Here is a 16279-nt window from a genome sequence, read left to right as displayed (position 1 = left end):
TTGTAAATGCTGCAATGAGTTGTGTTATAAAGCTCCATGGAAAGTATGTTTTTTTCAGCAGTTTGTTGGTCATAAGTGTCGTAGAACATCGAGGACGGTGTTCCCCAAAGGGGGAGGGGCTTGTAACAACCCTTGGTTGATTTTCCATGTAAAAAAAAATCACCAAGGTTATGGGACACATATTTCAAGCTAAATGGTGGGAAAACATCCTAATGGGTGTCACATCGGTTTATTATGGCTAAGGAAATTAGCAAAGGAAAAGAGGCATTTATTGGAATTTTATTTATGAAATAAAGGGAAATAGGAGAAAAGGTAAGTGAAGAGACACAAATTTTCATGAGAGGGAAATTGAAGGAAAAATGAAGGAAAATTATTAAAATAGACGCCTCAACGATAAAAAGGCTTATAAGGGTCAATTCATAGCCTTTTGACAGTTTTTGGGTGGAGCTCTCTTCTATTCTATCATTCTTTCATACCATATTGCACACTTAGAGTATTCTTGGGGCATTCTTGGAGCACTTTGGCATACATTGGATTTGGAGAAACAAGGAAAAGCAAAAGCAAGAAAATGCAAGGGAATAGTTGGATCAGCAGCTATAGTTGGATTTCTTTGTCAGTAACAAGTTGCATGTGTGATTCCTGTGTTGATTTACAGATGCATGGTATATGTGTGTTATTTTCTAGTTATGTGTTTTCACATTTGTTAAACGCACATGGGAGTAAGAACAATATGAAAGATAATCAGGAGAGTACAATTTTTATTAACAAGAGATATACATTTATAGTACATTATGTGACCGTTGGGTTTCACATCCCAAGGTCTCTTGGACTACTTTGTCTATTCAGCTTCCACACTAACCCATTGAGGATTAGGTGTCCAACATTCCCCCCCTTAATCTGAAGGGTTATGTATGAGTCCAAGAAGAGAGTTGTAATACAAAATGTGCAAAAATGCATGGCAGCACAAGGCTGAATTTGCTCTCTAAAATGTTGGTATAAAAGGCGGTGGTTTAAGGATGACCACCAACACTGGAATGCTTAGTGCAGTTCCCAGAACTCTTCCAAAACTGGCAAGAAACTGAAGTTTTCTTCTAGAGGAAGTGCTCCTATTGTTTTGAAGAGGGAAACCTTCAACCATGAAAGGGAGGTCTCACCCCGCATAAAAGGGAAAAATTCAACCTGAAAAGGGAAGTCTCAACCTGTGATGGTTTAAGGATAACCAACAACTTTGGAAAATTTAATGCAATTCCTGGAACTCTTCCAAATCTGGCAAGAAGCTGGTGTCTTCTGCTAGAGGAAGTGTTCTCAATTGTGTTCCTGGAATTCTTCCAAAACTGGCAAGAAGCTGAAGTCTTCTGCTAGAGGAAGTGTCCCATATTGCTAACTGAAGGCATTTTCACAGGCATCTTTGTTTTTGGCTACAACTCTGAATCTGGTATGGCAGGTTGTGGCTCAGGCTCGTTTGATGTGACTTTGAAGCTTGTAGATGACCATCATTTCCCCCCCTGTCAGATACAAGGTGAGATGATGGAGAAAACTCAACTGCAAGATTGTTCAATACTCTGGAACAAGTTCTGATATGTGTTTTGAATCTCTTCTTGGCTATTGATGCCCATTGCCAAGAAGCGATCCATCCAAGATGAATCTTTGTTCTTGCAGGACGTTTGTTTCTGAAGCATCTGTGTGAAGAATGACTGGTTTTATGACAGTGCTTACATGGATGAAGATCAAAACAGTGATCTTTCAAATGGCCAACTTGGTCACAGTGTTGGCATTTCACAATCTGTTGTTGTTGTTGTTGTTGTTGTTGTTGTTGTTGTTGTTGTTGTTGTTGCTGTGGAAGAAGGATAGAATCTGGAACAGCTGAAGCTGAACTGTCATGAGGAGTAGGTGAACTGTCATGAATGAATCCAGCACTCTGAAACTGAATGGGCTTTGAGTAGTCTGGAATATGAAAGGACAAGTCCTTGTCATATCCAAGACCAGTTCTGTGCTTGTTGTGGACAAGCTGTTCCCAAGGTCTGATGATGGGCTTGGGAAGTGCAGACTGAGTTTCTGCATCTGCATGTACAACTGCTGCTTTATTGGATACTAAATCTGCTTTATTGACTTGCTTCTGATGGGTTGCAGTCTCAATGTTCTGAACAGAAACATGTCCAGAATGATGATTCCTCTGTTTTAATTCTTCTTGCTGAAGCTGAGATTCAAGTTGTAAAAAGTCAATCTTTTCATGTACATCTTGTAAACAACTATGAATATCGGTGAGAAAATCCTTGCTGATTTTGACTGTATTATCCATAGTAGAGAGTATTAGATTGTCCACTAACTCTAATATTGCACCAATTGGAGCCATTTTTAACCTCAAAAAATAGTAAAACAATGAGGAAAAGATGGACGCCAATTTCTCTTTTATATAACCTTATGGAAACAACTTCAAATCAATCAGCTTGCAATAGATTCAACACACAAATAATGGTGATATCCGGAAAATGGACTTCTCATTCAAAAATGAATTTTCTTCAATATTTCACCTTTAAATTTAACTTCCAACAAAGCTACAAGCAATTTAGGCCTCAAAAAGATATTTTCCTGTACCAGCCTTGAGTCCAAGGGAACTTTTCCTGGCAACAACTTCAATCTAGTTCAATAACAATCTCTGATATGAACAACCTTTAAGAAAATACACCAATTCGATCTACAAAGGATAGTCTTGTCTTGAAACAATTTCCACTGAACTCCTAAATAATGCCAAATTGCTGCAACTTTAAAGAATATAAACAGTCCCCGATTCTTATGAACATTGAACTCTGTCATTCCCAAAAATCCCCTAGCATAATCACTTTCAAAGCAGAAATGATGGCTATCAAAAGGCAATACCCTTATGGATTATCTTCCTTTCGAATGCAAGTATCGAAATTAATAAAATAATTATTTTGAAGTACCTACACCAACACTTCTTCATATATATCCAAGTCAGGAGACAAACGAACTACTGAAGATTCACACACCTTCTTGCTCCACTGGTTGGAAAGATTCCCTCAATATAAAATTTACGATGAGCAAATGCGAAGTTTATTTGGGATTGGTTCTGGTTCTGCTTTTGACGTTGCAATCCACAGCCACATGGAAGAATTCATAATTGATTATGTAACAATTGTAGACATGCAAAATTTCAAACAAATTAACTAAACTAAGGATCAGTACACCACAAGAATAGATCCTCAACCCCCCTTAACTATTTATCTACTTCAATTTACTAGGAGAAGCATGAAACACGTCCACTACACTGCAGAAAGTATCCTAATCCAACCAATATTCAAAAGGCATGGAAACCAGCCCATTCTCAAAGGCTTCATAGCGTCATTACGATGCTTCAACATTATGCCTTGTTTGCGATGTTGTTAGAAAGCCAATCCAAACCTTCATACAGTCCTTCATCAGAAGTAGCACAGGTACTCTGGATATACCAATGACGCTGACGCAAAGAATGCAGGCCAAGCTTATCAGTTATCTCAGCAGCATTCATTGCATTGGGAAGATCCTGCTTGTTTGCAAATACGAGGAGAACAGCATCTCGCAACTCATCCTCATTCAGCATATAACTAGACCATTCTATATACCATATCGCCTCTTTTTTTTTCTTTTAAACATATAAATTCAACAAAGGACCAACACAACACTCAATTTAACGCTCAAATCAACAACTTCAGCTGGAACTGTTACCCACCATGCAATGCATGGAATATGATACACCAATGCAGAGAGCAGTTAAATTTACCAATACAAAACACAGCCCTTCAAAAATTCAACACTTTGCTGGACTCCACATAACTTGTGACTATACGGCTGTTGTGGGATCAATTTAAAAATGAGATTTAAATACCATATACTATATACCATATATTCAAATGCAGAGACCCTTCCATGTTAGTTCAACGCATATGCAAGCGTTGTATACCAAAGCTCTTCTCAGCCAAATCAAAAGAATACCGAAGTCAGTTCAATGCATATACAAACTTGGACGGGCATTCAAACGCACAGCATTTCAACAGCCATTCAATAATGATACCAACGCAGCGTTAAAAATCCGGGTCTCCCTCCTCAGGTCAGGTGTCAAAAATCCGTAAGTCTTTAAGAGACACTCAAAGGTTGCCTTCACGAAATGTTACCATTCACATTCAACATACCATTCAAATGTTATTATTCAAACAGGAAATGCAGCGTTAATATTCAAACGCATTCAACTGTTATGGACAGCGTTCAAATGGAAACGCATTCAAAACGCAGCGTTAATATGGGTCAACAGATATGGACAGCGTTCAAATGATTCAATACCGCATACCAGGAGCTGGACCTTCATCGATGGTGGCGTATCTATACCTGTTTTGGCTGCCAGAGGCGTAATACGATGTCAGAGGCATAATACCATGTCAGGTTGGGCGGACTGGTCTATGGGAAAATTTTATAGAGTGGATAGAGGGACAGAGAGCTCGGCAATGAGCATACTGCATGAAACCATGTCAAACCACCAAGGCAGAGGCAGCGCTGGTGTGCTCTGATACCAGATGGCAAGTTTTAGACAAATTTTCCTCAGCCACAGCTAATCATGGAAACTTAAGTAAAATCCTCCATATCAGATCCATTAACATAACAACGCATATCGTTCCTTTTCTGAGAGCGCGGGTAAGGAATAGGGCAGAGAATGAGAGCGCATATACAGTAGACAGAACGCAGGTTCGTATAAAAGGAATATGGCAGACAGGGGTCAGAGATGTCAGTCAGCAAGCAGTGGATTTCAGGCAGAAAATTCTTAGGAGGTAGCGCATGCAGTACCAGGAGCAGCAAATTATATATGGAGGAGCAGAGACCAGCAGCGGTATTAACAGGGTGCAGCTAAAATTTAGCTGAATAAATATTCATGAGAAAATATTCATGAAGTTTATGGCAGAAATAAACTGCACAGAGAGGCCATAAAACAAATGGCTCAAATTAATTATGCAGGGCAAGAATACGCCTACTCTGATACCATGTTAAACACACATGGGAGTAAGAACAATATGAAAGATAATTAGGAGAGTACAATTTTTATTAACAAGAGATATACATTTATAGTACATTATGTGACTGTTGGGTTTCACATCCCAAGGTCTCTTGGACTACTTTTTCTATTCAGCTTCCACACTAACCCATTGAGGATTAGGTGTCCAACAATTTTCATGGATATTTTCTTGGGTTGACAGTGGTTTTAACCTTGCCTTTCCATTTCCTGGATAGCCATGGTGTTGTGGGATTTTCCACTTGATTGTTTTCATATTGGTGCTCATAATTCCTTATGGTTTTGTGTAGGAACAAATTCTCTAGAAGCCATAGAACAGCTTGGGTTGAGTTACTAGTCCTGGAGCCTAGGTTGGTACAAACACTCTAGAACCCTTGATGGGTTGATTTACTAGTCGTTGGATCCGAGTTGAACAAATTCTCTAGAGCCCTGGAAGGTTGTGAGTTGAGTTACTAGTTCCTTGAGCCCTGTAAAACTTGGGTAGAGACTGATCTGGTTGGTGTTGATGATGTCTGTCCGTGGAGGTGGAATCACTATGGATGAGGCTTGAGGTGGTTTGGACTTTGGAAGCCTTGGTTTTGGTTTTGTTTTGGTTATTCCATGAGATCCCACATTCATGCTTAGAATATGGCACAGGGGTAATTGGATGAAAGAGAGATTTGGTTCAACCCAATCTATGGTTGGATGGTACATGGAAGTCCCTGAATTAGCTGGTATTTTCACATATTAATAATATTTTTTCTTCTATTGTGATTCATGTATAATTGTAGCAATTATGTTGGTGATATTATGGTTGAGTTTCCATGGATTCTATATTGGTTATTTGTTGGTTAGATGATGTATGTTATCTATGTCTCTTGACATGCTTTGATGAATATATGAAAGGTTGATGAATGCATTCACTAACAAGTGTTGTTGAAAATATGTGGAGAGGACATAGAGCCTTCTTGGTGATTCTCAGATGAATCTTAGACTCTTACGATCATATATGCATTCATGACATGTAGCTTACATGTATGTCATGTGTTTGATGAAATTTCTAGTGTGTTCTAGGTAGTCTAGGTCATTTTTTTATTCGAGATTGAAGGTTTAGCTTTTTCATCATGTTAATAATGATTCTAAAAAGTCTATGGTAGTTCTAGGTAGCAGTCTGGAGGTTGGCCTAGAATTGTGGCTCAAATCCTGGGACCGCACCCTCTGAATTAGCAAAGTTAGGTCACAACCACATGGAGGCAGTGTTATGCATGCGGTTGGAGGCCCATAACTACATGGAGGCATTTTCGTGCATGCAATTGGGGGTTAAGTTGTGATAAAAGTAGCCCTAGCTCATGGTTAGTCACCTGGGGTGGCCCTTTGGCCCCCTGAGTGTCGAATAGCCCTAAGGGATGTTGTGAGTTGTCATTTTGTGGTCATTTTATCGAGCCCACTTCCATAACTAAAGCTTGGAGGTTGCGTCATGTCATATTAACTCTTCTCTATCATGTTTACCCTAACAGGCCAGTGAAAATTGGTAAATGTGGGAGGGAGTGGTTACACAAATAATCCTAGAAATAAGGATTAAGCAACTGAGAAATCAAGCAATCACTGAGTACCTCATCAATGGGAAGAACCTACCAGTGGAAGAGGTGACATGGGGAGATGATTTGTTCATGCAAAAACACTTGTATTTAGTCAAGCATTGAGGTCAACACTTGGTTTAAGGGGAGGGGCATGTCAAGCCCTATATAAGCCCCATGTTAACCCTAAAACATTTTGTTAAGCCTTAGATATTGAGTTATGACATTTCTATTATTATAATTTTATGTAGGATAGAACCTTTCATGGTCTCATTTTATTATAATTGTACCCTTTGTCTCATATGTATATATATATAATCATCAAATCTTGTCTTATACATTGTGTTGATCGTAAAAGGAGTTTTTTCCCTTGAAGTGGATTGTAATTATCAAATTCTTATCCTTTTTAAGGTGCAAGTTAAATAACATTGGAAATTTCATTAGATGCATTAAGCTCATTCATTCAAACACTAAACATCTGCAACCTTGTAACTATGCTTTGGTATTGGAGCTATATTTTATAATCCCATGCCACTATTGGAAAATTATATTTTGAATTATATATGGAGCTCTCATTTCTTAATTTCCATTTCAAATATATAAACCATCATTACTCATTTAATTCCATTTAATTCTATCATTATGTGGTTTCACTCAATAGAAAAATATATAAATGTAACATAAAATCAAATCAATGTTATTCGTTCACTCTAACAATAAAAATTAGCACCTAGCATTATGGTTTGGATTCCAAGCTATGATTTAGAAGCCATTATTGATCTTGCAAGATGGGACTTTGAATTAGGTATAGTGATCTCACTACTCAAAATCCATTTCAAAGATACATCATTGGTAATTTCTCATTTAATTCCATTACTTCCACTCTCTCCAGAGTAACACTTACTAAATATAATATAATTATAACATGAAATTCACTACAATGTAGTCATATTGTTCAATTTTTAGGGTATACAATTCTACCTTGTTCATGTGTTTTGAAACTAGAAAGAACTCAAACTCTTACCAATCAATTAGGGTTTTGGCCCAATATTGAAGCTTTGTTTTCACCCTCTTGTGAATGTATGCAAAAACTACTCATTAACCATGTGAATTTTCTCTACCTCGTGTTTACACTAGTTGTGCTAAGTCTTGAAATTTGTATCATTGGATTCTAATATATCGTTAGGTCTTTAGTTTTTTTTCAATTATTTTAAGTTTTATTTTTCGTTCTTAAGGTATTCATTCATTTTGCTCAATTTTTAGACAATTCTACCTAGCTCGTGCATTTGAGATTGAATTGAACTCAAACTCATATGTAAATGCAATTATCCATTTATCAATTTGTGTATTTCATCTAATCAAATATATCATCGATAATTATAAGGGGTAGTATCTACTTTCACACCATTTAATCGATGGTAACTCAATGATAGTATGAAATAAGTAAAGAAAAATGATATGGAAATCTTAACCATTTTCATAGCTATTGGGACATATTCATACCCAATGTGGAAGATAATGTTCTTGTAGAAATATAAGTTATAACTATGGGGCTCCAACTAATCTTATTTTCTTGCCATCAATCTTATTTTTATTGGCCAATATTTCTCCTATTAAGGTCGGTTAACTTAGGCTCATATTTATAAGGTAAACAAAATTACCTCATGGTCCTAAGTTATTTTATATGTGAGGAAATAAAAAATAGTAATAATAATCAAATAAAAAGTAAAAAGTAAAAATTTATTTTTACTTTTTATTTTTACTAAATAATTAAATAACAAAAAAGCGCACAAGAAGAAAAACCCAAAACTAACCCCTTTTTCTCTAACTCCAGTTTCATTTCTCTTTGTCATGGAATATTAGTGGCACCATATGTAACACCCTCCTCCCACATCCACCCAAGTAACCATGCCAACCGGGGTAAACATGAGACAAGAGGCTACTATGATTAGATTCGACCTCCTATGTGACTTTAAGGAAGTGGAATCAATGGAAAAATCACACAGTCATCCAACATCATCAACAAAACCCTTAGGAGGCAAGTCAGCCACTCAGATAGCCTGTCCCTGGGTCCCACTACTATTATAGATATCTTAGGCCATAGTCACTCTCATGCTATGGGAAAGGGAACAACCAAGGACCAAAATTGCCAGTTGTGTGCCAGCGACCCCAGGATTTAGGCCACTTTTTCAGGCCGAAAGCCCAAGCCACTTCCCAGAATGGAGTGATAGCTTGAAATCATACAAAATACAGGGAAATAATGATGAAAAGGAAATAAGCTGAACAAGACCATAACCAAACCCTACTAGCCATGCCAGGCATTTCATCAAACATATCATCAACGTGTAACCTACAGGTATAAACAACATAATTAAGTGTAGGGATCTCATACTTATATGAGAATCACTATGAACAATTGCTCCCTCGTGTCATTTGTTGCATTATCATCTATCAGGAGATAGATACACTTTCCATTCATTTACAAGTAAAAACACGCTGAGAGACATACATAGTTGTTGTCATAAAATATACATATAACCAGCATAATAGGAACAGAAATATCATAAACATGAAAGCCATCAAAATACACATATACATTAATAAATTTGCACATGAAAATCAAGGGAATGAATATCTCATTAATGAATGCAATGAACCTACCGGAGATGGGACTACCATGTTCCACCCAACCATAGAATGGTTGAGACAAATCTCTCTTCATCCATTCACCCTTGTGCCATATTTGAAGCATGAATGTGGGACTCACACCAAAATAACTAACCAGGGCATACCAAGGCTAAACCACCTCACCCTCATCAACAGAAATCGAGCTTTACCGTAATCCATCCTGGATCACTAAGCCAACAGAATAAACACATCATAAGAGGATTTACCATGATCTCCACCTGATCACTAGGCCAAATAAGCATGGATGCCACCAGATTTCTCCACCTACACCGTGAGGAATTTTCCTATCTCCTAGTCTCTCAATCTTTACTACAATCCAAACTCGGATCATTAGGCCCTAAACCGATACCCTAGTCTCTCAGGCTTTACTACAATCCACACTAGATCACTATGCCCTAAACCGTGACCCACTCTCTAGGCTTTACCATATATCCCAACTTGGTATTACTAGGCCCAACGGAGAGCAAACCACTCCTAGGCTTTACCGTATATCCTGCCATTCACCAATAAGGATTCCTAGGCCATCTAAGGCAACACAAAATCCAGCTTTACTGCAACCCACAGTCTAGTTCAGGGGTTACTAGGCCATGTGTTCTATTATTTCATAGATCCACCTCACTCAGCTTTGAATCCATCCAACAATCCAGCTCAACCAAAACATGAGAATCCCATCACACCATGGCTATTCGAAAATGGCAAGGCTAGGCTGAAAACACTATTGTACCTAGCAAAACCCATGCCATGATAGAAAATAACCGCATGCAATACATTGCATGCAAAATATAGCAAGGAAAATACACATGCAAGTTGATACCTGCAATGAAGCATGTTGTAGTTGCTTGATCCTTCCTTTCCCTGCTTAATCTTTGCTTCCTCTTTCCTTATTTGCCTTTCTTGCTCCAATGGAAAAATGATCCAAGAAAACTCTAAGTATGCAAGAGTGTGAGATAGAGAGTGAATAAAAAGAGAGCTCCAAAACTCAGCTGACAAAAGGTTACACTGACTAAGCTTCACTAACCAAGCCCTACCCATTGATCCTCAGAAGCCTTTTTATCAACGAGGCCTTTATTTTCTTCATTTTCCATTATTTTCCTTCAATTTCCTCCTCACATGCAAGCTGTGACCTTTCGCCTCATTTTTCTCCTAATTTCCATTATTTTCATAAGTAAATGTGCCAAAAATGCCATTTTTCCTTTCCAAAGCCTTAGCCATTGCCTTTGCAATTTCCTTAGCCATAAACAACCAAATGAACACCCCTTAGGATGTCCTGCCCAACATTCAGCTTGGAATATGTGTCCCATCATCTATGGTATTTATTTATTTTACATGAGTTTTGAACCAGAGATGTTACAAAACCCTCCCCCTTGGGGGAACACCATCCACGGTGTTCAATGACACCTATAACCAACAAGACTATTGAAAACAAAACACATTTCCCTTGGAGATTTATAACATAGCTAGTTGCAGTATTTACAATGAATGACCTACTCAAAATCAAAACATCATGACAACATGACCAAATAACAACAATACTACATAATGGAGCTTTATAACACAGCTCACTATGGTATTTACAATAACCACATATATTACACATATGCACATTTGCTAAACTAGCAAATAAAATGATACGACGCTTGTATCAGTCAACAAGGGAATCCAGAGGTCACACCTCCACCTTCAAAGTAATACCAGCAATCACCTCCTTCCTAGGAAGTCCAAAATCCACTGTCACAGTTAAAGCTACATCCAATGTCCAGCGCTATAATCTTGCACCACTTGTCCTCTCAGTGAATAGTGACGGTTCATTGTTCCAGGGCGCAGCCCCAATGTGCATATGATGCCATCTAGAAATTCTAATGACCAAAATAAATATATCCTTGGCCTTCCCTTCTCTGCTACACAGTCCCTCGGGAAATCCAGTCACCTCTTCCATGCAGTCACTCACCTTCCAAGCTCCGCTGGCACCCCCATCCCGAGTAGTCCATCCCTTAGCAAGGCTTCCTCACATCAGAAGATACAAAAACTAAGGCATATCCCTACCTCAAACCATCATGCCGGTCATAGCATGCTCATGGAAACCAATGGGCACTATTAGGTACCAGTGTCCCACAATGGGCCTGCTCCTAAAGTGTTTTACCAACATACTGCTACATTTTCCAATTCCTTTCACTAACGCTGCTTATTCTTGTAGTTGATTTCAACCACCCAATCTGGGCATTCCCGTGCTTCCTGTACCAAGCACATAACTTCCATTACATTTAAAATAAATTGAAATAACTTCATATCATACCTCATTGGTAGCTTCATCAATAAGGTACACTTGCAATCATGTTTACTTCATCTCACAACAAGTCAAACTAGCATATTTAGCCAAAACATCATGTATAAACATATCACATTAGGTTAGCTCAAAACAAAACCATCATAGATCAACATCATAATTCACATGTAGCCATCATAAACCAAAATCATAAATCACATATAATCATCATATACCATAATCATAAATCACATGCATAAATAAAATGTTGATACTTATCCATTAATCAATTCTTAGCTTCTACCTTTGTCTTCATTTTTTATGCACTCTAGATCAGTTTCCACACCAGACAAACACCCAGTGCCTTCTCCTAAACCATGTGCACGTACACATAGTGTGCATCACACACATACAATCACACACTACATACAACACCATGCAATACATGCACCTACAATTGACATACAACACATACACGTACACCCAGCGTACAACACAACACAAATACGTATATAGAGTGCAACACAATGAATGCATATGTCATGATATTATGACTGTAGAATGGACGTACATAGTACCATATGCCTGCAACACAGCATGTACGACATAAACTTAATCCCACATGTACACCAATACCATATGTACAAAGCACCACCTGCACAATGTGTGCACAGCATCACATGTACATGGCACCAACTGCACAACATGTACACAACACCATATGTACATTGCACCACTATACAACGTGTACACAATACCACATGTACATAATACCACATGTACATTGTATCACAAGCATAACATGTACACGACACTGCATGTACACAACGCCAGATGCATGACATGTACACAGCACCACCTGCACACAGTGCCACTTGTACAACATCTACACAGCACCACATGCACACAACACCACTTGTACAATAATGCACAACACAACATATGTACATAGGTCCACATGTACAACATGCTCATAGCACCACCTGTACATAGCACTGCATATCCAACATGTACATAGCTTCATTTGTACACAACACCACATATCCCACATGCGCGGAGCACCATATGCATACAACACTACATATCCATCATGCACACAGTACAATATATACACAACACCGTATATAGAACCATCTATACCCAACACTGAATATGCAACATTCATACAACATTATCTGTACTAACACCCTACATATAACATTGCATAAACAGGGACACACACTAAATATACACCACACCGCATGCACACAACATCACAAACGCAACATGTACAACATATACAACATATGCACAATATTATTACCACGTGTCCAAAACCACACTGACTCTACCAAGCAACCTTACTTCTAGTGTCTTATCCATGCTTGTCTTAGTATGTCGCAGACCCTATTGTTTTCATTCCATTGATGTATCCTTCAGCGTTTCCTGTCATAGCATAAACATAGGCATAATACAAGCATATAAATTTATATTCACATGATACTTACCTCATATATTTGTCATGACTAATATTCCCACTTGATTCCTCATAGTTAAGCACTTCTTCATGCCATTCGCCTGCATAACAATCATTCTGCCACAAGAACGATTATTGATGATCTTTAGGACAGTGACATAGATACATGGATACATACATACATATACGTAAACATTAGCATAAACAATCATGGTCATGTCAGACAACGACATACGTACACACATATATATACATATAAATGTTGGCGTTAATAATCATGATCCATGACGAACCTATCAGACATGACATACATACACACCTACATGTATACATATTAAAAATAAGTGTAATCATAAGCATAACATAATTACTAGATATCAAGGTCAAGATTAAGAGAACTCCCTTTATCGATGCACACATGCGCAACATTAAGAATAGTCATTCCCAACATAGCCAAGACATCTGATGCATCATATTCATTTACTTCACCTTTCCTATTATCTTTCTCATGACTATCCTACCGTCCATTTACCACAATGGACCCAGCTAGCCCAACCGACTATCATAGTCTTACATTCCACTGTGCTTACTCATGCACCGAGCATCATCCATGTCTTACATTACCTGTTGAGTACGACACAGATCTCCTCGAGCTCCATTAACTTTCCTCTTTCTCAACCAATTCCCAAGACACTCAAAACATAAAAGACAAGAATAAACTAAAATAAGAAGAAAACCACGAAAATCAATAACAATATGACTTCACAAACAAGGTGGCAAGGCCTTACACCAAACATAACTAAAACTGCAAATCAAGCTCAGCAAATCATAAAAATACCAAAAGTACAAGACTAGCAACAAACATTATGACTCAATCCCCATGGTTCTTAGTGCTGCCAAAGGAAAGCTCAACCTGAACCTTCTCCAAGATTTCATGGGAGTATATCTTTCCATGTGAATCCATGCATCATGTTGTCATTAACAAATAATTGTTAGTGAATAAATAAACATAAAAATGCACCAGTTACCTCATCTGTTTGTGCCAAGTACGTTGCTTGCAACTGAATAGATTCATGCCATCTCTCAAGGGACTCCAATCCTTTGACAGATCCACCTGTAACTAAAGACTAGCTAATATACATGTCAAGTACATGTTCATGAATATAGCATGTATCCACATAATTTCAGACAACATTAAGGTTAAGAAGACTTCATGTGTGCAAACACTCATTCGTTTGGAATTAGGGTTCCAAACATAGCCAAAATAATTCTTGCCCAATTCCTTTCACTTACCTTTTTACCTTACTACAATCGAGGCTTACTATGTATTGTCACATCACCCAACTGTTAGTTATATAAACACATCAACTATTACCTTGTCGAGCCAATACCAAGCATTTTACCCTAAAACTGCTCACACATATCAACCACATGTTCCATATATCAAGACAATCATATCTATCAATTTAAAATAAATATTTACCAAGACTAACAATCATGTCATAATCCATAGTCAACTCATAATCATTAGACATAACACTACAACTGTTAACTACATTCAAGTACATATCAATTGTCTCAACACACATGTATAAGTACAACCATCTTAAAACAAGATCATTTGAACACATACTCATATTATGCAATTCATCAAACATTCTACCAACTTGCAACCATACCATGTTAAATAAATCAACAAGATAATCAAACAGTCAAGTACTAAATATACAACATAAGGAAGCTCATACCTTAATTTATCTCAGGGGAGGTGATATTGTCTGCATAACCAATCCATATTAGCACGATATAACTTCACAACATATTGAATCAACCCCAAATAAGATCATGATATCCAAAATAGTCACTAGCTAACATGTTTACATCATAACTCATGCACAATTATCATTCACACATATGCAAAGTCAATCTAGATTAGTACATCACCATATCACAAATATGTCAACTCATACCTGAATATCGCAACCCTAACCATCTACATAGGTCAAACCAGGTTAACGCAATACATATAACATCAAGATCTTCAATGCAATGAACATAACCATCACGCATATGACCAATCCAAATGACAACATCAAGATCCTAATGAAATAACCTTAATCATAAAGTTAATAGCATGTAACAAAAATAAGCTATATACCATGCTCATCAACAACATATAACCTAATAATCAATTTATCTAACATAAAACAACAATATCAATGCATACAACCACAGGTTACCATCATTCTTGACTATTCGACTCATGTGCATATGACTATGCTAATCAACTAACATCTATCATGTACATAACCATAACATCAAAAGACATGTACGTAAACCTAATGTATATAACCCTAATGCATATAACAATCCTTAACATACATACTTGCATGCCCAACATTCAAACCTATATGACGACATGCTCTTGCCTCAAGGTCCAATGCTACAACTTCACTTTGACGATCTGCATCTCCTACTTTACCTCATTCAACACATTAACATCATAACATACCAATAGCACCATGATGACCTAAATTGCATACCATGACTTCACAAGGCATGTTTGACCTATTATTCATGCATAACCATAACCAAGACCATACATGCATAACAACTGCATATAGACATATAACATATGAGTACCAAACCATATACACATCATTCTAGCTAGCGTCTAGTCATCAACGCATGACCATATCAGCTACACAAACCATGACCTCATGCATGACAACAACCATTACTCCATTGTACACATTTCCACATACAACCAACAACATGCATAAGAAATGCATAATCAACTACACATACGCATGAACGCATGTATTCAAGCATAAGCGATCAATTCTTGTAATCAACCTACAAGACTAATACTTGTAATCAAACATACAAGAATGCAACCTAACATACAAGGATGTAATCAGGCGAAATATAACAATAGGTATCCAATCATATATGATGAATGCATTCCACAAAAATCAACATCAAGTTCCTCATGACAACCTTACTACAACCATAATCAATCATCTAACAAATGCAACATGCACATGGAATGCAAGTGTAAGAGACACACATGCAACTAACATGCATGCATGATCAAACACCTTTACCCAAGGAGAGCATAACCACCCTTTGATACCACTATGTAACACCCTCCTCCCACATCCACCCAAGTAACCATGCCAACCGGGGTAAACATGAGACAAGGGGTTAATATGATCAAATTCGACCTCCTATGTGACTTTAAGGAAGTGGATTCAATG

The sequence above is a fragment of the Pinus tabuliformis genome, chromosome 1_1 (assembly GCF_031772625.1).
Source record: "Pinus tabuliformis cultivar Carrire ecotype Pingquan chromosome 1_1, CPIR1, whole genome shotgun sequence".
Classification (NCBI taxonomy): Eukaryota; Viridiplantae; Streptophyta; class Pinopsida; order Pinales; family Pinaceae; genus Pinus; species Pinus tabuliformis.
This window is presented reverse-complemented; position numbering follows the sequence as displayed.